The sequence below is a fragment of the Octopus sinensis genome, linkage group LG3 (genome assembly GCF_006345805.1).
Source record: "Octopus sinensis linkage group LG3, ASM634580v1, whole genome shotgun sequence".
In the NCBI taxonomy this organism is placed as follows: Eukaryota; Metazoa; Mollusca; class Cephalopoda; order Octopoda; family Octopodidae; genus Octopus; species Octopus sinensis.
In genome coordinates this window covers 84389865-84411496 of record NC_042999.1, presented here as the reverse complement: position 1 = coordinate 84411496, position 21632 = coordinate 84389865, and the positions used below count along the sequence as shown (strand labels likewise).

The 21632-nt window shown below is 37.0% G+C and overlaps 1 long non-coding RNA gene across 1 annotated transcript in view; it reads right to left on the bottom strand.

Moving 5' to 3' along the window:
* LOC118762761 overlaps nt 1-18947 on the bottom strand; it is a 23365-nt gene extending 4418 nt beyond the window's left edge. Inside the window, exons 1-3 of the long non-coding RNA XR_004998511.1 lie at nt 18935-18947; nt 5814-5818; nt 3764-3770 (exon numbers count right to left, since the gene is read on the bottom strand). This is a non-coding gene — a long non-coding RNA (uncharacterized LOC118762761). The remainder of the gene's footprint in view (nt 1-3763; nt 3771-5813; nt 5819-18934) is intronic.
* Nucleotides 18948-21632: the final 2685 nt, after the last annotated feature.

Sequence of the window (21632 nt, the reverse complement as noted above, 5' to 3'; positions counted from 1 at the left end):
CGAAGCACATGGGTGAGTTTATATATATTACATCCGGGTAAATGGTAAACTTTTACGAATTGCATTTCGGGAGAGGAAAAGTTTTTTCGGAATAAAAATTTAGCAATTAAGGACAACTACTTAATAAGGAAAACTTAACAAGAAATTGTCAGGTACCTGACAATTTCTTGTTAAGTTTTCCTTATTAAGTAGTTGTCCTTAATTGCTATATATATATATATACAAGATAAGAAAATGGAGAAATACATCTAAATCAAATATCAATTACCAGATAATACTCAATCACATACTTTATTAAACACCACATAAGAGACTGTAGGGTTAAATATATATCCCATGGAGGGTTGCATTTACAACCCCTATCTCAATTTGTATATATATATATATATATATATATAATATATATATATATATATATATATGCGCAATAATAAATCTTTGAAGGAGGTATAGACAGTAACTGCACGACAATGTGAAGTATATTTGCCATCTAAATATGGCTAACCACTAAGGGTGGATGTTACCGTAGCTTGTAGCACCAGGAGTACATCTTCTCCAGCTGGCTATTGACACACTTTCTGTGCCCTATCGGTATTTGCAAAGGGAAGCCACCCTTCCCATTGTCGACGTACGTGATACGCACAGACTAGGTATTGACTCGTCATCAGCGCACGACAATCACCGATTTTCGATGGAAGGGTCCCAATGCAAATACATATATCCTTTCTCCAGTGGCTTTTCGTCACTGTTCTTGAAAAAGTGTATACAAGCAATAATAAATCTCTGAACGAGGTATAGACAGTAACAACACGACAACGTGAAGTATATTTGCCATCTAAATATGGGTAGCCTGAGGCTACAAGCTACAGTAACATCCACCCTTAGTGGTTAGCCATATTTAGATGGCAAATATACTTCACACACACATATATCATCATCATCATCATCATCATTTAACGTCCGCTTTCCATGCTAGCATGGGTTGGACGGTTCAACTGGGGTCTGGGGAGCCCGAAAGCTGCACCAGTCCAGTCAGATCTGGCAGTGTTTCTACAGCTGGATGCCCTTCCTAACGCCAACCACTCCGAGAGTGTAGTGGGTGATTTTATGTGCCACCGACACAGGTGCCAGACGAGGCTGGCAAACGGCCACGCTCGGATGGTGTTTTTTATGTGCCACCGACACAGATGGTGTTTTTTATGTGCCACCGACACAGGTGCCAGACGAGGCTGGCAGACGGCCACGCTCGGATGGTGTTTTTATGTGCCACCGACACAGGTGCCAGATGAGGCTGGCAAACGGCCACGATCGGATGGTGTTTGTTACGTGCCCACAGCACGGAGGCCAGTCGATGCGGTACTGGCTACGGCCACGTTCGGATGGTTTTCTTCTGTGCCACGTGCCACCGGCACTGGTACCACAAAGATACAAATTCCATTGATGTTCATCTATTTTGATTTGTTTTGATTTTCACTTGCCTCAACAGGTCTTCGGTCTTCACAAGTGTCACAAGAAGGAAGGTATGCACAGGTGGACTGACTACGTCCCAGGTAGGGGCCACAGGTTATGCCCTGACTAGTCTTGCCGGGTCTTCGGATGGTGTTTTTATGTGCCACCGACACAGGTGCCAGATGAGGCTGGCGAACGGCCACGATCGGATGGTGTTTGTTACGTGCCCACAGCACGGAGGCCAGTCGGTGCGGTACTGGCTACGGCCACGTTCGGATGGTTTTCTTGTGTGCCACCGGCACTGGTACCACAAAGATACAATTCCATTAATGTTCATCTATTTTGATTTGTTTCGATTTGATTTGATTTGATTTGTTTTGATTTCATTTTGATTTTCACTTGCCTCAACAGGCCTTCACAAGTATCACAAGGAGGAAGGTATGCACAGGTGGACTGACTACGTCCCAGGTAGGGGCCATGGGATATGGCCTGACTAGTCTTGCCGGGTCTTCGGATGGTGTTTTTATGTGCCACCGACACAGGTGCTAGATGAGGCTGGCGAACGGCCATGATCGGATGGTGTTTGTTATGTGCCCACAGCACGATGGCCCCGATGCGGTACTGACTACGGCCACGTTCGGATGGATTTCTTGTGTGCCACAGGCACTGGTACCACAAAGATACAAATTCCATTGATGTTAATCTATTTTGATTTGATTTGATTTTCACTTGCCTCAACAGGTCTTCACAAGTGTCACAAGAAGGAAGGTATGCACAGGTGGACTGACTAGTCTTGCCGGGTCTTCGGAAGGTGTTTTTATGTGCCACCGACACAGGTGCCAGATGAGGCTGGCGAACGGCCATGATCGGATGGTGTTTGTTACGTGCCCACAGCACGGAGGCCGGTCGATGCGGAACTGGCTACGGCCACGTTCGGATGGTTCTCTTGTGTGCCACCGGCAGTGGTACCACAAAGATACAGATTCCATTGATGTTCATCTATTTTGATTTGTTTTGATTTTGATTTTCACTTGCCTCAACAGGTCTTCACAAGTGTCACAAGAAGGAAGGTATGCACAGGTGGACTGACTACGTCCCATATAGGGGCCATGGGTTATGGCCTGACTAGTCTTGCCGGGTCTTCGGATGGTGTTTTTATGTGCCACCGACACAGGTGCTAGATGAGGCTGGCGAACGGCCACGATCGGATAGTGTTTGTCATGCGCCCACAGCACGGAGGCCAGTCTGTGCGGTACTGGCTACGGCCACTTTCGGATGGTTTTCTCTTGTGTGCCACCGGCACTGGTACCACAAAGATACAAATTCCATTGATGTTCATCTATTTTGATTTGTTTTGATTTGATTTTGATTTTCACTTGCCTCAACAGGCCTTCACAAGTATCACAAGGAGGAAGGTATGCACAGGTGGACTGACTACGTCCCAGGTAGGGGCCATGGGTTATGGCCTGACTAGTCTTGCCGGGTCTTCGGATGGTGTTTTTTATGTGCCACCGACACAGGTGCTAGATGAGGCTGGCGAACGGCCACGATCGGATGGTGTTTGTTATGTGCCCACAGCACGATGGCCAGTGATGCGGTACTGACTACGGCCACGTTCGGATGGATTCTTGTGTGCCACCGGCAGTGGTACCACAAAGATATAAATTCCATTGATGTTCATCTATTTTGATTTGTTTTGATTTTGATTTTCACTTGCCTCAACAGGTCTTCACAAGTGTCACAAGAAGGAAGGTATGTACAGGTGGACTGACTACGTCCCAGGTAGGGGCCACGGGTTATGACCTGACTAGTCTTGCCGGGTCTTCGGATGGTGTTTTTATGTGCCACCATGTTCCCACAGCACGGAGGCCAGTCGATGCGGTACTGGCTACGGCCACGTTCGGATGGTTTTCTTGTGTGCCACAGGCACTGGTACCACAAAGATACAAATTCCATTGATGTTCATCTATTTTGATTGATTTTCACTTGCCTCAGCAGGTCTTCACAAGTGTCACAAGAAGGAAGGTATGCACAGGTGGATCGACTACGTCCCAGGTAGGGGCCACGGGATATGTCCTGACTAGTCCTGCCGGGTCCTCTCATGCACAGCACACTTCCATAGGACTCGGTCTTCAGTCATTTCCTTGGTGAGACCTAAAGTTCGAAGGTCGTTCTTCACCACCTCGTCCCAGGTTTTCCTGGGTCTACCTCTTCCACAGGTTCCCTCAACTGCTAGGGTGTAGCACTTTTGCACACAACTATCTTCAGCCATTCTCGTCACATGACCATACCAGCGCAGCCGTCTCTCTTGCACACCACAACTGACACTTCTTAGGTTCAACTTTTCTCTCAAAGTACTTACACTCTGACGATTATGAACACTGACATTACACATCCATCGGAGCATACTGGCTTCATTTCTTGCAAGCTTACGCATATCCTCAGCAGTCACGGCCCATGTTTCACTACCATGTAGCATGGCTGTACGTACACACGCATCATATAGTCTGCCTTTTACTCTTAGCGAGAGGCCTTTTGTCACCAGCAGGGGTAAGAGCTCTCTAAACTTTGCCCAGGCTATTCTTACTCTAGCAGTTACACTTTCAGCACACCCACCCCCGCTACTGACTTGGTCTCCTAGGTAGCGGAAGCTATCAACTACTTCTAGTTTGTCTCCCTGGAACGTGGTAGAAGTTGGTCTCTGCACATTTCCAGTGTTTATTGCTCCTGAGCATCTGCCACAGACAAAAACTATTTTCTTAGTTAGCCTTCCTTTGACATTGCTGCACCTCTTATGTGTCCATAGCTTACACTTGGTGCACCTTATAGAGTTTCTACCTACACCTTTTTTACAGATCGAGCAGGGCCATCTACCTGAAGTCGTTTGTGATTGGTCCACCTTCCTACTTATTAGGACTTTGGTTTTGGCTAGGTTGATTCTAAGGCCCTTCGATTCTAATCCTTGTTTCCACACCTGAAACTTCTCCTCCAGTTCTGATAGTGACTCAGCAATTAGAGCAAGGTCATCAGCATAGAGGAGCTCCCAGGGGTATCCTGTCTTGAATTCCTCCGTTATTGCCTGGAGGACTATGATAAATAGGAGGGGACTGAGGACTGAAACTTGGTGGACCCCAACCTCTACCCGGAATTCATATATATATATATATATGTATATATATGTATGTATATATATATAATATATATATATATATAATATATATTAGGGAATAAATCCAAATTTACAGGAAAAATCAGATTTGGGGTTGAATCCAATTTTATAGTAAAATATTATATAATATTAATTAGAGACAAAACCACTATTTTGCAAATCAAACAAAGAAAGACTTAATCCAATACATAAAAAAATTTAATATAAATTAAATAAAATTAATTTTATTGAATTAATTTTATTTAATTTATATTAAATTTTTTTATGTATTGGATTAAGTCTTTCTTTGTGTGATTTGCAAAATAGTGGTTTTGTCTCTAATTAATATTATATATATATATATATATATATATCGCCAGGTGGTGCTATTAAGTTAGACATGGCCTGGGCCAATACTGGCCAAAAACCTTTCTAAGTTATTCTAAGTTATATATATATATATATATATATATATTTGGTTTTTGGATTTGGTTTGTAAGATACTTTATATGAGTTCGTGTGTTGAAGCATATTCTGTTGTGTCTGGAGAGTCAATCTCTTTTAGTGCCTTATTATTTAACGCACTCACCGGTAAAATTTCCACTTCTTTCTTATTTTTATGTTCTAAAATTTTCGTTGCGTCTTGCAACCTTTTCAATAGTCTTGAGTGTGTTAAATAATAAGGCACAACAGTATATATATATATATATATATATATATATATATATATATATATATGGGCATATATATATATATTTTTTTTTTTATTTTATCTAGTTTCAGCTCACGTACTGTGGCCATGCTGGGGCACCGCCATTTGGTGTTGCTACATGATTTTACTTCACGGATGCTTTTTAGTAATTGCCATTTGGTGCATCAGAGAGTTCGATGCAGCTGTATATATATATATATATATATATATATATATATATATATATATATTTCTAAAATTTTTCTTACTCTGATATATATGTATGTATGTTCGTATGCATGCATGTATATATATATGTATGTATTTATATATATATTTATATACATACATGCATGCATACGAACATACATACATATATATCAGAGTAAGAAAAATTTTAGAAATTTTTACTACCACTGGCCTAGCGTGTAGTATAATTAGTCAATAGAGCAGATATTATTCATATAAATACAGTACATATTTAAACACATAAGAGGTATCTATCATACGATTTTAGATTTTGACCTTTCCTTCTAGCGTGCCAGGTATCCTATGATGGATACCTCTTATGTCTTTAAATGTACACTGTATTTATATATATATATATATATATATATATATGGCCTGCTCGCTTAGCCAGCGGGATGGCGTCATTTGAAGGCTAAAACAATGCGAAACGCATTGTGACCAGCGATGTGTAGCAACATCTGATAGCCTGGTCGGTCATGGTGGTGGTGGATATATATATATATATATGTAAGTACATATATATATATACAGAGAGAGAGAGAGAGAGAGGGAGATAGAGAGATTTGTTCCCAAACAGCACTTATGTTAGGGCTATTGACACCATCAGATTGAATGGTACTGCCCAGGCTTCGAAACCATAAAGATATCCGTGGGGCAGCTGATGTATATGTGGAATTGTATTATAACACATCCTTTTGATATATATATATATATATATATATATATATATATACATACATATATGTACTTAAATATGTCCATTGGAGTTTAAGTTATTTACTTGCATATTTCTCGTCTGGTATTTGTGTATAACTCGTAGGCTGAATAAACATATGCAGGAATAGAAAATATCAAATTGAAAATGAACAGAGGAAGTATTAGAATTATTACAATTAGATTATATTTTAAAATATAGAAATACATTTTACCCGTTTCACATTAGATTTTCAAATGTGCACAGCATATGGCGCACTGTTGCGAATTAAGTCTATTTTAGCCGTTTTTACGTACCTTGTTTTTAAAGAAAGGATTTTGTTCAGAACGCTGTCCATTAACGTACAGATTGATTGGTCAATGTTCACGTATTTAGCTTATGAGGCAAGTCCGCTCGAGTGTCACAAAATATCTTTTCTCTATTTAATATGCCACCTGACAGATACAATAGATATGAATAAGTGATATAATTGATTGCATAAAAGTGTTATAAATAATTATTAATATTCCGTGGAAGATATATGTTATCAACTAGTGCTAGTATGCTTCCATTGAACATCTTAAGACAAGGTGAGGGGCAAGATAACGAGGTGTGGAGTAAAGAAGATTCATGACTGCTACTACATGAATTTTGATTTTCTTAAGAACAAGCCGAAGTATATAAATTCTATAGTAATCAATTCATAGGAAAAGAATTTAGCAGATATTTTTTTATAGCCTATTCAACAGTGGATTGTATCTTTTAATAAACAAACTTTCCTTAGCAATTCTTGTTTGATGTGGAGTATTATCTAAATGTTGAAAAATTGGGGAGACAAGAAATTTAGGAAATTTGGTTTTCACGCATATAGGTGGAATTTGTCTCGTTTGGGGATCACATATTTGGTGACGATGAATATTTAATCTCATGCTTAAGGTGAGTTTAGTTTGTCCAATGTAGTCTTCTCTATAGCCATTGCATTCGATGACATTTTTATTTTTTGAAGAACAAGTTAAATGGTTTTTCACAGTAAACATGTGTCCATATTTAAAATTACAAATTGTGTCCTGAATAAGTTTCTCACAAGTTCCACAACTAGATGGGACACGTTTTTCCAATGCTGGTGTTGAGTACGTAATTGGTAATTTCGTGTTGGTAAGTAGATTGGGGGGGAGCTTTGGTTGTCTTTTGCACTTGATTATTTTGTATGATTCAAGTGCGTTTTTCATTATTGCCTCTTGATTCAATATCGGTATGTTCGGATGTATGAAGCTGAATGTTTCTACTACTTGTATTGTGTTTTGTAATTAGAGATAGAGTTTTGGTTGTACCTGAAAGTTTTTAACTTTTCGTAATTCTTCAATGTATTTTGATTTGACACGTTCTATTCTATTTTGTATTATAGTGGATGGGTACTTACTTTGAAGTAATGCCTGTACTAATTCAAGGGATCTTTTATTCAGAACATCCAGACTAGAGACAATTGTTCGGATTCTCTTAGCTTTATTAGATGGAATATTGGACTTGATACGTTTTGGGTAGCATGAAGAAAATAGTAAGTATTGTTTAGATTCAGTTGCTTTGTAGATGTCGGTTTCTGTGTTCGGGTCATTCTTGATAACCAAAATGTCTAAGAGGGCTAAATTACGTGGTGAACTTAATACTGTTATTAATGCTGTTGAATAAGAATTTAAAATCATTGAGTTCATCTCGGTTGTAGATTCACAGAGTAAAGCTGTCATCTAAATATTGTCAATTTTTGACCAGAAGATTTTGAAGGATGATGTATTGTTTTCAGTTGTTCATACATCTGGAATTCTAGAAATATCATGACTAAGTTGGAGCAGCTTTTGTACCCATCCCAGTTCGAGATATTTCTGGCAGGTGTTTTTCTGGAAAATAAAGAAGTTGTTTCGAAGGATGAATTTTAATTCCTTACTATTCTTGTGGAGTGAGAGTAAAACGGTTTAATGTAGTAAATAATGTGATTATGGTATCCATGTTAAACTTGACATGATGTGTGTCAATTGGGGTGTTTTAGAGTATGTAATCTACTTTTGTGGCGTTTGTGTGCTTTTCTTTTTGCACATTTCTGGTAACTACATGCGCTTCTCTGGGTTCTAGTGTCTTTTTTCTTTTTTATTTGAGGATCATTTTTGAGTGCTCTTGTCTAAAATTCCTGTGTTGGAGTTTTTGGTGTTGTTTATGTGGGTGCAAATGGGTTTTGATTGTTTTTGCACGCCTTCTGGTGCTTTGTGCTGCATCTTTAGTAACACCTGGACTTACTGCCTTTTAACACAGGACCTTCAATCACCAGGCGAATGAGTCAGGAATTTGGCAAATTCTCTTCAGTCAGCCGTATCTGAAATTCAGCTTTTAATTCAGCCCACTTTTTGCATGGGGTGGTTCTCTTTCATAATCTTCCCGTACTCCTCCAAAATCGTCCTAAAGTATTTGAAGTTTATATCTGGAGACACATTAGTTAGTGTCACATTAAATAAGCGTCTTCCTAAATTGGACGCTATGGGAACATATTCCTCAGAGGAGCCTATGGCTGTTTTTATAGACTCTACTTCGTTAAGGCAGAGGACTTCTACCGTTCCAAATTATTTTCCTATTTTCTTATTCCCACACCTCCATAAATCATTTGTCAACTTGTGCTTCAGTTGGGTTTTCGACCTTCGTTTCTTGCTAGTATATTTATAGATGAGCATCCTTCTTTATATTTTTTCTTTTTCTTCCTGGGGAAATACGTTCAGATCCGACCTGCATAAGCAGTGCCGGTTCCTCAAGTTGAAGTTTTACAAAGCTATACTAGCCCCTGGCAGAAACGCTAGCGCGCCGGGCAAAATGCTTAGCGGTATTTCGTCTGCCGCTATGTTCTGAGTTCAAATTCCGCCGAGGTCGACTTTGCCTTTCATCCTTTCGGGGTCGATAAATAAAAATACCAGTTTCGCACTGGCATCGATGTAATCGACTTAATCCCTTTGTCTGTCCTTGTTTGTCCCGTCTATGTTTAGCCCCTTGTGGGCAATAAAGAAATATATATTTCTTTACTACCTACAAGGGGATAAACATAGAGGGGACAAACAAGGACAGACAAAGGGATTAAGTCGATTACATCGACCCCAGTGCGTAACTAGTACTTAATTTATCGACCCCGAAAGGATGAAAGGCAAAGTCGACCTCGGCGGAATTTTAACTCGGAACGTAACGACAGACGAAATACTGCTACGAATTTCGCCCGACGTGCTAACGTTTCTACCAGCTATATACTAGCTCATGTTTGCGTTACAGTACAAAGAGTAGTCCTGGTTGTCTTGAATTTACTGTTGTTACTATAGCTGTTGCCGTCGTCGTCGTCGCTGTTGTTTTCGTTGTGCTGCTGCTGTTTTCGATCTCGCCGTTCTTGTTTTCTTTGTTGCTGTCATTGTTATAGGTGCTACTGAAGGTTTTTTTTTTCTTTCTTTTTTGTAGTAGTGATGTCTCTCTCAGCTTGGTTGATTCTGTTAGAGTTGTGTTATTTTTGTTGTTACTTTGTGAGACACCGTGAGGCGTATCTCTACGACCCCTTCAGACACAGTTGACTGACATTTGTCTCTGGGTGAATTAGCCGTTGTTTTCCTGGATAGCAGGTTAGTAGTGACATTAAATTCATGTACATCTACTACTACTACTACTACTACTACTACTACTACCACACCACCACCACCACCACCACCACCACTACTACTACTACTACTACTACTACTACTACTACTACTACTACAACATTACCTGGAGAAGATTGTGCCATGTTGGCAAATGCTTATACGTTTGAAAGAGGAAAGTGAGATTGAATGAATTTGGAATGGGGACATAAGCTCGCTCCATACTTAAAGCGTGAACGTGCGTATTTCTGTAGATGTACTGTTACTTTCGGAAGACAAGTGTAACAATTTTATAAGACTAACTCGAAAAAGTAGAGAAAAATAACATGAAAACATACCAGCATAAAATCAGCGTGGTTTTCACTTGAGTAGCCATAAAAAAAAATGCCGCAGACAACCTCACTGAAATAATAAAAGATAAGAAAACATAGAAATGGACATTATAAAATCAATGAAAAAGACAAAATATAGACACTGTGAAAGCTGAAGTAAACTAAAGTAGAGCTTAGGGGCAAAATCATGCCGTCAAAAAGTTATGAAAACGCGAACACTTCTTCCAAGAAAATGAAGGATTTGAGGTATTTGCTAAATGTTTCCTCAGAAACATAGGCAACAAAATTTATATATTGGGTTGGCAACTAAGTTCACGCCGTTTTTTTAAATTTTGGAATTTATTGCATTTTTAAATTTTGGAATCTATTATTTTCGAGAATTGTATTTTTGAATCATTTTGGAATCTATTTTTTTTTCCTAGTTAATTTTAGTTAATTATTGTTTATTTTCAGATCATTAAAATGGAATGTCAAGTTAAGAAAAACGAGCTTTTTGACACATTTTATCTGCTTTTAATCAAGGTTCTAAAGCTACAAGAGCTACTCGCGACATTTGTGCTGTGTATGGAGAGAGTACCATAGCTGAAAGAATCGCTCGTGATTGGTATGCCAAGTTCAAAAATGGAAATTTTGACCTCAAAAACGCACCTCGTTCTGGCCGTCCAGTTGAGTTCGATGAAGAGCGATTAAACCAAATTTTGCACGAAAATCCTCGTCAAACGACAAGGGAACTGGCAGAGAAAAACGAATGCTCCCACACTGCTATGGAGAAGCATCTTCACTCGATGTGAAAGGTTCAGAAGTATGTTGCATGGATGCCACATGCTGTATGTGACAACAACAAACATCAGCGAGCCACAATCTCCGCTGGTTTGCTTGCTCGTGACTGAGAACCACCAACAACAAAAAACACCAAAATAGCCGACTATCGTTTCAGATAGCATTTGAAAGCGTCGTATTTAAATACAGTAAAAGCTATGCGTGTGTGTAGATTGTAAAAATAACATGATACATTTTCGAACTTGACGCATGAAAATGAGAAGAAAATGAACAAGACATGTGTGTGTGTGTGTGTGTGTGTGTGTGTGTGTGTGTGTGTGAACGCAGTATCTATATGAACACAATCCCGAAATCACTCAATGCAATCAATCGAATAAGCAATGAGACAATAGATTAATTAATCAACGGACTAAGATTAAAAGAGAAAATAATTCAGTTCTCGTTAGAAGATATCATCTAATAAGAGTTTTAAATAGAAATACTGTTCACTGATGGAGAAAAGTTTGCGTAATGGACTCCAGGTGATTCCAGTACAGCGAAACAAAATAAACCCCTCAAAATACTATATAATAATATAAATAACCATCCGATTAAAATGATATTAAATAAATGGCTTTCGCTAATAAATAGCAATTAAACTGAAGAGGGAGTGATAAGCAATTAATTACATACAATCACATACAATCTAATGTGAATGTGGAAGAAAATATATTATAAAGCCATATTAGACGTTTTTGAACAATGACCGTAAAATAAATGGTTTCGGGGAAAAGATAAGTCTATGAAGAACTTAAAGCAGCATCAGAGCCCGAAAGTATAAAGAGCTACTGAAAAACTCTATGAATCGTCAATTAAAAAAGTAAATGAATTTGAATAAAAGAAGTATATTGATGAGAATGTCTTATAAGTAACACTGCTCCACAAACACAAAAAAGAAAAAAAAAGAAGCACACATTCGCACACGCACACACATTAATGTCTATCTATCTATCTATCTATCTATCTATCTATCTATCTATCTATCTATCTATCTAACGATCGATCGATCGATTAATCACATTACCCGTACGTCTATCTATATATATATAAGTAATAAAAAGGGAGGAATTTCGATTATGCCCATGTGGTGTTTTGTAATACAAAAAATATATAAAATAAAAGAAGGAAAATGCACACACTTTACATTATATTTTACAGTTTATTTTAAAATATATTTTACATAGCGTTTGTCGACCGGATTCGCGTTGTAATTTCGTATTTTCTTAAAATTTTAGACCATTGTGTGTGTGGAGAAATTTATGAATGAATGAATCAAGTAGAAAAATATAAGGCGAGTAAATGGTGATCGTTATTATTGGGAACAGGGGAGGTAATTGCTGATTTTCGGGGAGGGGTTAGTAAAGAGACACACACACACACATATATATATATATAAAACTTAGATATGTTTCGACCAAAGATTGGTCCAGTCCATGTCTATCTTAATAGTACTACGTGATATATATATACATATATATATGAATATGTAAGCATGCGTGGTATAGGAATGCTTGTCTTTACAATCTTTGATGGTAACAGTATCCAACATAAAATCGACTCCAGTATTTTAGAATCCACTGTATTTTTAACAGCTAACTATTACTATCTATCGATGTACTGTGTTGGCTCCACTTATTTTCATGCTTCACTGCCACTCGGACTTATCAAAAGACTGAGGTGTCGATAAATATCCAGACTGAGAGAGTCAGTAACACAAATACTGGAACAAAACACAATGCTGCTGAACAATATTCTAAGAGAAAATATCCAGGATGTGCATCGTGGTTTGGATAAATAGATTATTACTTGAGCAGTGTGATGTTGTACTGCAACTAGCTATCTTTTAGTTAGCCTGTTAATCCTAATATTCACAGACACAAACACAAACACAGACACAGACACACACAGACATAGACACACACACACAAACATACTGACTCACGTAGTTACAAACCCACGCAATTACCCACTCACACAATTACACACAATTACACACAAAGTTGCACACCGGCAAAAGCATAGAGAGGCACACAAAAAATACATACACAGGCAGACACTGGCTGACGTAAATGCCCACACAAACACGCATACATTTATATACTATTTAGAAAAAGAGAAGAAAAGGATATTGTTTTTATTGACTCTTACGTAATGACGCTGATTTGCTGTTGCAAAAGTAATCACATTTCAACTTGCCAGTAAAACAGTACCTTCGGCGTTGTGTTTGCATATATGTTTATGTATATATATATATACATATGTATATATATATATATATATATATATATAATATATATATATATATATATATATATATATATATATATACGTATATATATATATATATATATGTATATATATATATATATATATATATATATATATATATATATATATATCAATATGTGTATGATTATATGTTTTCATCTCTATCTCTATCTGTCTATCTATCTAACTATATACATGTGTGTATGTGTGTATCTGTATGTATATGTATATGTGTATGTGTGTGTCCGTGTGCATGTGTGCGCGCGTGTGTGTGTATATATGTGTGCGTGTGTGTGTGTGTGTGTGTGTGTGTGTGTGGGTGTATCTATGTATATTTGCAGTGTCTTCTTACAGAAAATTTATTTCATTTCTGTTTGTTTACAACTGGCTTCACAATATTAGGAGAATCATCTTAGCTTGAGTCGTAGAATTGCTTTCCATTTATTCGTTTTATTTCTTATTTCTTGCTCTATGAGTGAGAAGCAAACTTTAAATTTTCTTGACGTGTTATTCTCTTCATTGGCTTAGAATATTTTTTTCTTGCTGAAAGCAACAGGCCATATATACATATACATATACATATATGTAATACATATATATATATATATATATATAATATATATATATATATATATATATATATATATATATATATATATATAATATATATATATATATATATATATATATATATATATATATATATATATAATATATATATATATATATATATGTATATATATATATTATATATACAAACATACACACACACACACACATATATATATACACATATACATATTCATTTATTTATTGCTCTGTAATTTGCTTCGGTTACTGTACAGTGGTCAGGCTGGGGCAACTCTGTATATTTTATGTTATCCGCTATGGTATGGAGATACAAGAAAATGAACATCATTGTAAACTTGATGCAAAAAACAAACATACTGTGGCAAATAGATGGACACACATACGCTGACACACTCAACACACATAAATAACCACGAGTGGGTGGTGCACAATTTCTTTCTACTGAATTCATGAATGAATGCATTGGTCAGCTAGAGTCTATAGCAGGAGACTACTGAACACTGCGGTTCACACATATCCTATTTCTTTACTACCCACAAGGGGCTAAACATAGAGGTGACAAACAAGGACATACATCGGTATTAAGTCGATTATATCGACTTCAGTGCGTAACTGGTACTTATTTAATCGACCCCTAAATAATGAAAGGCAAAGTCGACCTCGGTGGAATTTGAACTCAGAACGTAGCGGCAGACCAAATACCTATTTCTTTATTACCCACAAGGGGCTAAACATAGAGGGGACAAACAAGGACATACATCGGTATTAAGTCGATTATATCGACTCCAGTGCGTAACTGGTACTTATTTAATCGACCCCTAAAGAATGAAAGGCAAAGTCGACCTTGGTGGAATTTGAACTCAGAACGTAGCGGCAGACGAAATACGGCTACGCATTTGCCCGGCGTGCTAAAGTTTCTGAAGGCTGCGAAGCGAAGTTGCTCACCACAGAAGAAATGGCTGCACATCTCTCTTTTTGCCTCTCCTCTGTCTGTATAGATACACGTCTATATATCTATCTATCTATCTATCTATCTATCTATCTATCTATCTATCTATCTATCTATCTATCTATCTATCTATCTATCTATCTATCTATCTATCTATGTCTTTTAAGTTTTTTGTGTTGCAGTCATCTGATTACTGAAATGCTGGGGCACCGTCTTGAATGTTTAAAATCGATCTAATTGATACCAGTACTTATTTCTTAAATGCCTGGCAATTATTCTATCGGCCCTTTTTGCTTAACTTCTGCGTCATATGGACGTAAACAAACCAATATCTGATGGTAAGTGGTGGTGGAGGACAAATGCCAGTACAAGAACACACTCACATACACACATATATACATACATACAAGCAATACATACATATATGAGTGTATATATATATATATATATATATATATACACACATACATACACACAAAGACATGGCATACGCACATAGCATATACATATATGTATATATATAAAGAATACGAGGGGCTTATTTCACTTGTGATCTAAACGAACAGGTACGCTGTACAAGTGCTATAGTAGGTCGACCTTTAGGTTCCAAGATCACAGCTAAGGCTGGATCTATATATCCGTGTTGGGATTCCCTTATAGCAGGTATATATTATAGAGAAAAAATCAAAACCAAGGCAGAACGAATATCTCAAGTATTTTAAAATAGTTAAATTTGAAGTCACTTATACTCAGGTGCTTACATGCATATACTTCTTTACTACCCACAAGGGGCTAAACACAGAGGAGACAAACAAGGACAGACAAGGGGATTAAGTCGATTACATCGACCCCAGTGCGTAACTGGTACTTTATTTATCGACCCCGAAAGGATGAAAGGCAAAGTCGACCTCGGCGGAATTTGAACTCAGAACGTATCGACAGACGAAATACCGCTTAGCATTTCACCCGGCGCCCTAACGTTTCTGCCAGCTCGCCGCCTCAATGTATATGTATATATGCATATACATATACATGCATGCACACGCACACACGCGTGTGCGGATGCACATACATACACACATAGATATCTGTATATATGCATAAGTATGCATGTTCATGTATATGAAAATTAACGAAGCAAAAGAATCTATTAAGAATAACCCACACTAATGGACTTGCTCCTAATCATAATGATTAATATGTAACTTAGGAACGCCGGAAGAGAAACACGTACGTGTAAACTAAGAAACCTGTGGAGGCGCGTGGCTTAGTGGTTAGGGTGCTGAACTCATGATCGTAAGGTTGTGGTTTCGATTCCTGGACCGGGCGATGCGTTGTGTTCTTGAGCAAAACACTTCATTTCACGTTGCTCCAGTCCACTCAGCTGGCAAAAATGAGTAATCCTGCGACGGACCGGCGTCCCATCCAGGTGGGGAATTTCTCCGCCACGGAAACCGGAAAACCGGCTCTTATGAGCCTGGCATGGCTCGAGAAGGAAGATTATTTGTGGAAGCGCGTGGCTTAGTGTTTAGGGTGTCAGCACCACGATCGTAAAATTGTGTTATTGATTCCTGGACCGGGCGCGGTGTTGTGTTCTTGAGCAAAACCCTTCATTTCACGTTGCTCCAGTCCGCTCAGCTGGCAAAAATGAATAACAATGCAATGGACTGGCGTCCCGTCCAGCTGGGGAACACATACGCTTGAAACCGAGAAACCGGGCCCTTGAGCCTGGCTAGGCTTTAAAAGGGGCGCAAAAAAATTAGAAACTTAAGAGAATGAATATTCTTAAAGCCAATATATAATATTAATGATATATTATATACGTAGATTTCTGACAATACTTCAGTATTCAAATTGAAATGTTGTGGTCTTCCTTCGTTATCCATATTGAGTATTTACATGGTCCTGAAAAATAATTTCAAAGTAGGATACTAAATATTTATACGAAACTAGAGATATATAGAAATTTCATATAAAAATACCGGCAATTTTGTATCGCTTCCAAAGTATTCTCTATTTGAAGAAATACATCGGTCCAGACGCGTTTTCTGCTGTTCGAAGCGGTGGAACACTTGCAAAGTGATGCTTTTTACCGCCGACGTTGTTTTTTTCTTTCGCCTGTTCCACAACAGCAAGTTCCTTAGCACCAGTTTTCGTCACTAGTGATGACCTTCGGAAAAACGTGCGGATCAACTTCCAACTGTTCTTTCAGTCTACGAAACCCATTCAGTCGTGACTGGTTTTGGTCTTCGAGCAAACGAGGCATAAATTTTGCTGCAACTCTTTTCATTCGCAATTCCTCGCTCAAAATTTCTTGGCAGGAACTCCAAGAACATCGGTCATATTAACAAGTTCGTCACTTGTTTAGTGACGGTCCTGAATTTTCATGATGTTTTCATTCGTTAGGGAGGTCAACGTTCACCCTGAACGAGGTTGGTATTCAAGCAACGAGTCATCATTCCTAAAACGTGAAAACCACACATAAACTTGTGTTTTACTTATAGCAGCGTCCTTGTAAGCTGTTTGAAGCATGACAACTGTTTCGGTGGGCATTTTCCCCTAGCAGAAGACAGAATTTCACGAAAACACGCTGTTCCTTCGTTTCAGCCATTGCAAAAGTCGGCAGGGGAGAAGCACTGCAAAGCAAAAACGTACCACGTGGCAGTAGGACTAACGCGACGACGCCGGTCGTTAGATTCATGCCTGAGGGTTGCATCAAGTGGCTTCTAGCGACAGACGTCCGAACTACAACGAGCTTGTCCTACAGAGAACATTTCCGGTTACTTTTGGGTTCCTACTAGTATACCTACCTATACTGCAGAGCGTGCTGCACTTTATTCTTTTCCTTTTCTGTCTGCATATTTTCCTCAGGTATAGATATATCTGCCATTTTTCATCTATACTTATTTTTATATATCTACCACTCTTCGTATTTATTCATCTGTTATTGAATCTCAAAAGAGTTTACCACCAAAAATGGTATATGTTCCTACAAAAATATGAGATGCTGACAGCATGAAGAAAACTTGACCAATTACGCAACTAGTCTTGAAACAGCTGTAAATTAGTATCTTCACACATTTCTTATTTCTTTTCAGTTATACACTTTTTACTTGTGATGATTTTCTTTTGCCTCTTCATGAAGTCTACTAACGTACGTAGCAACTATTACACATATCCCATAGAGTAGCAACTTTTACTGATCTTCTGTGACTTATACACCTTAATGCATTTTTTCTTTATATGTCACATAAATACAAATACCTCATAATTCGACGTGACGCCTGTTGTTTGCCTGTCCTTTCCTTTCATTATATAAATATACTCATACAGAAACATACGTACACACACACACAAACATATACACACAGACATATATATACATATATATATACATACATACTCACATACACGCATATATATAACACAATAGTGAATGTGTGGTGCATGCAACTGAAAGTGGCTCTGGATCTATTAACATATGTGAATTGAACTTACTACTCAGTCATTCGGGAATTAGTTTTTAACTAATCAATAACAAAATTGTTGGTGCGTAGACGGAATAGTTACTGGATTTAATGAAATTTATGCCTGTATCGAAGTTTGTTAAAGTCATAAATAATGTTGTAAGTGTCCTAATTTGCCAGCCAATATAGAATGAAATTTTATAAAAAGGCATACCTGAGAGTTTGTCTTTAAATAAAAGGCATTGCAAGGGTATATGTCAGTATGAAAATTAAATATTGCTATAGTAAAATCTTTTTATACAAATATCGTTAATGTAATTGAAACCAAACTGTTTCAATCGGTGCATCAAATCGGGTCGCAGATCCTATTCAACTACACCATACATGTATCTGCGGCCTGCTACTGAACCCTATCAGATTTGCAATAATTATCATAAACCAATGGCATATTCTCAACAGCAATGAGTAGAAATGAATGTATATATATATATATAAGTGTATGTGTGTGTATGTGTGTGTATGTAGGTGTGTGTGTCTCACTGTGTGTATATGGTGTATGTATGTATATATTATCTATATGTATATATATGTAGGCATGTATTTATATGTCTATGTACATATGTTTACTCTCTCTCTTTCTCTCTCTCTCTCTATATATATATATATAATACATACATACATACATACATACATATATATATATATATATATATATATATATATATATATATATATATATATATATATATGTGTGTGTATGTGTGTGTGTATATTATGTATGTATGTATAGAATTTTGTGTACAGAGGTGGATAGAGAGATTGGTAGACTGATAGATAATGGTTTTCGATTTCACGGTGACAGTTCGACATTTAAGATGTAGCATCACACCAAACAAAGCTGGCGTTATGTATTTAGGATAGATATCTGAAAATCTATATTGAGTTCAGTGAATTCTTTGGATTTGAGCCAAGCAATAAATATAGCACGTTTTCGCCCAATTTTCTTCAAATATGACATTTCCTGTATATCAAGCAAATATTTTGCAACATTTGTTAGTTAGTTAGTTCAACTTGAACAGTTCTAGCCAAAATTGTTCTTCTTTCTCTCTTTCACTTTCAGTTTGCTGTGCACAAGCACATATACACTGTAACATTAGCCTATTAAGTAAACATAAAATGAAAGGAAAAAATATCATTAGTTATATGGTTTATAAATATTTTGGCGGTTAAATCAACTGAGGCAATATAAGAGCGTGAAGAAGGAAATAAAAAAAAATAAGACTTGTTATTATCTACAGAAAATCTTGAGGAAGGTAAGATGAAGAAAGTTAAAAAAAGAAACATGTATGTATTTATTTACTGCAAATAAAGTCTGAAGAGCATTAATTTATGATATGAAATTTTAATGATTTCGCTACGAATTTTTGTCCAACTTGAAGAATAAGAATTTTAAGGGAAATCTCATGAGCATAATACTCTATGCCTTACCCACGAGAAACCTCTGCAACAACAACAGCAACTAAAATAATGACAGCAACAACAACATCAATTACTACTACTACTACTATACTACTACTACTACTACTACTACTACTACTACTACTACTACTACTACTAGGCTACAATAAAATAAATAACACAATCATTGTTCGAATATCATTCTCTATGTACTTGAGGCTTAGATAAATACATTCATGTCAATAGATGCGGTAGTAATTGAATACAGAAATAGAGCTCAAATTCTTTTTGATATACGACATGGTGTGATTCCACATTAAAAATAGTATGAATTCGTACTACATCTACGAATTCATCTTGTTTTTAATGTGAAATGGCGCTGTGATTTTTCGCCGCTACCTCTTATGAATAAATCGGTGAAGCATCCTATTCTCAGGTAACTATTCTCGAAAAATTTGCTATGGCCTTTGATTTCCTTAATGTCTTTGACTGTTTCCAGAAACAGAGCCTATGCCATTTTCCTAAGTTTCTATTTCTCCCGCGCTTGAATCACAATTTTCCACTCCGACCACGCGAAAACATTTTCTATTACTTACACTCTTTCAATTCCGTTCGGTTTCACTCCACAATACTGCTTCTCGTAACTACTTCCTGCCGCATAATCATTATAAACATTGTGCTAAGTTTCACTGCTGATCAGACTTCCGTAAATAGTCGTCACTGTAAAGCTCTCGTGCATCTCTATTTTATTTTCTCTCCCTCCATGAACAGAGACTTTGGAAATACTATTGAAATGAATGTGATTATTTTTTATTTATTCTTTTTTGTAACTGAGCCAATGCACAGTTGCTACATAAATTAGGATAAGAGCTTTATATACATTGTCCAGACGTGCAATTTTTAAAGAAACGGTAGGTGGGAATAGCATCTAAACATTTGCACTATTAAAATTTGGATTTTGATCAAATTTCAAGACATCTGTTTTCCTCAGATGAATAATGCCTCCATTTTTCTTACGTATACTAAGAATTTGCTTACCCCCTTTGATGCCAGACAGCATTAAACATATTGAGAATTAGGTAAAATAATGTAAACATTATTAGCATCATATTTGTATTTATTATCATGTTGGCAGAATATTTCTGGTGGTGTAAGATTTGTCGATTGAATAATTACCACTATATCACTTGTGGGTAATTTCTCGATCATGTAACTATGAAAGGAAATGGGGAATCCCACATTTCATGTTAGATTTGAATTCTAAAATAACAGAAATGACAACATTTATATTAAATATTGTAAAAATTATTGTCCGACTAGGAACCGTTTATATCTGATTAGATTCATATCAGTAATTTTAGTCATCCATATGTTTAAGCGGTTTTTGATGAAATTCATGCAGAAAGATGCAAGTTGATAAATCTATGCTGATCTGTCCTCGCTGTTAAATATTCAAGTCGTGTGTATCTATTGACAGCTAATTCTTTCGAGGAAAGTTTTAGAAAATTATGAATGTCACAAGGTACCATTTTCCTTTGCCCATAGATATGTCTTCGTCAATGGAGGTAACTAGAAATGAAAGTGAATTTTCAACTAACAGCAAAGACACCGTATTTACTGGTTGTAACTAGATATGTTTGCGACTTCAAGTGTTTATTCGAGATCAAGGCTGTGCGTCGGAATCGAAGAACAGAGGATCCTAAAGAGTTGTAGAAAGTATAAGTTATTTGTAACTATAGAACTCAACGAGTATCACGACCGAAAACCAAACATTTGAGACATCTACAAACAAGCATTCTCAATAGAAATACATTTATGTATGTGAATATGAAGCGAAGAGAGAGGTGAGATATAACAATGTATAAAT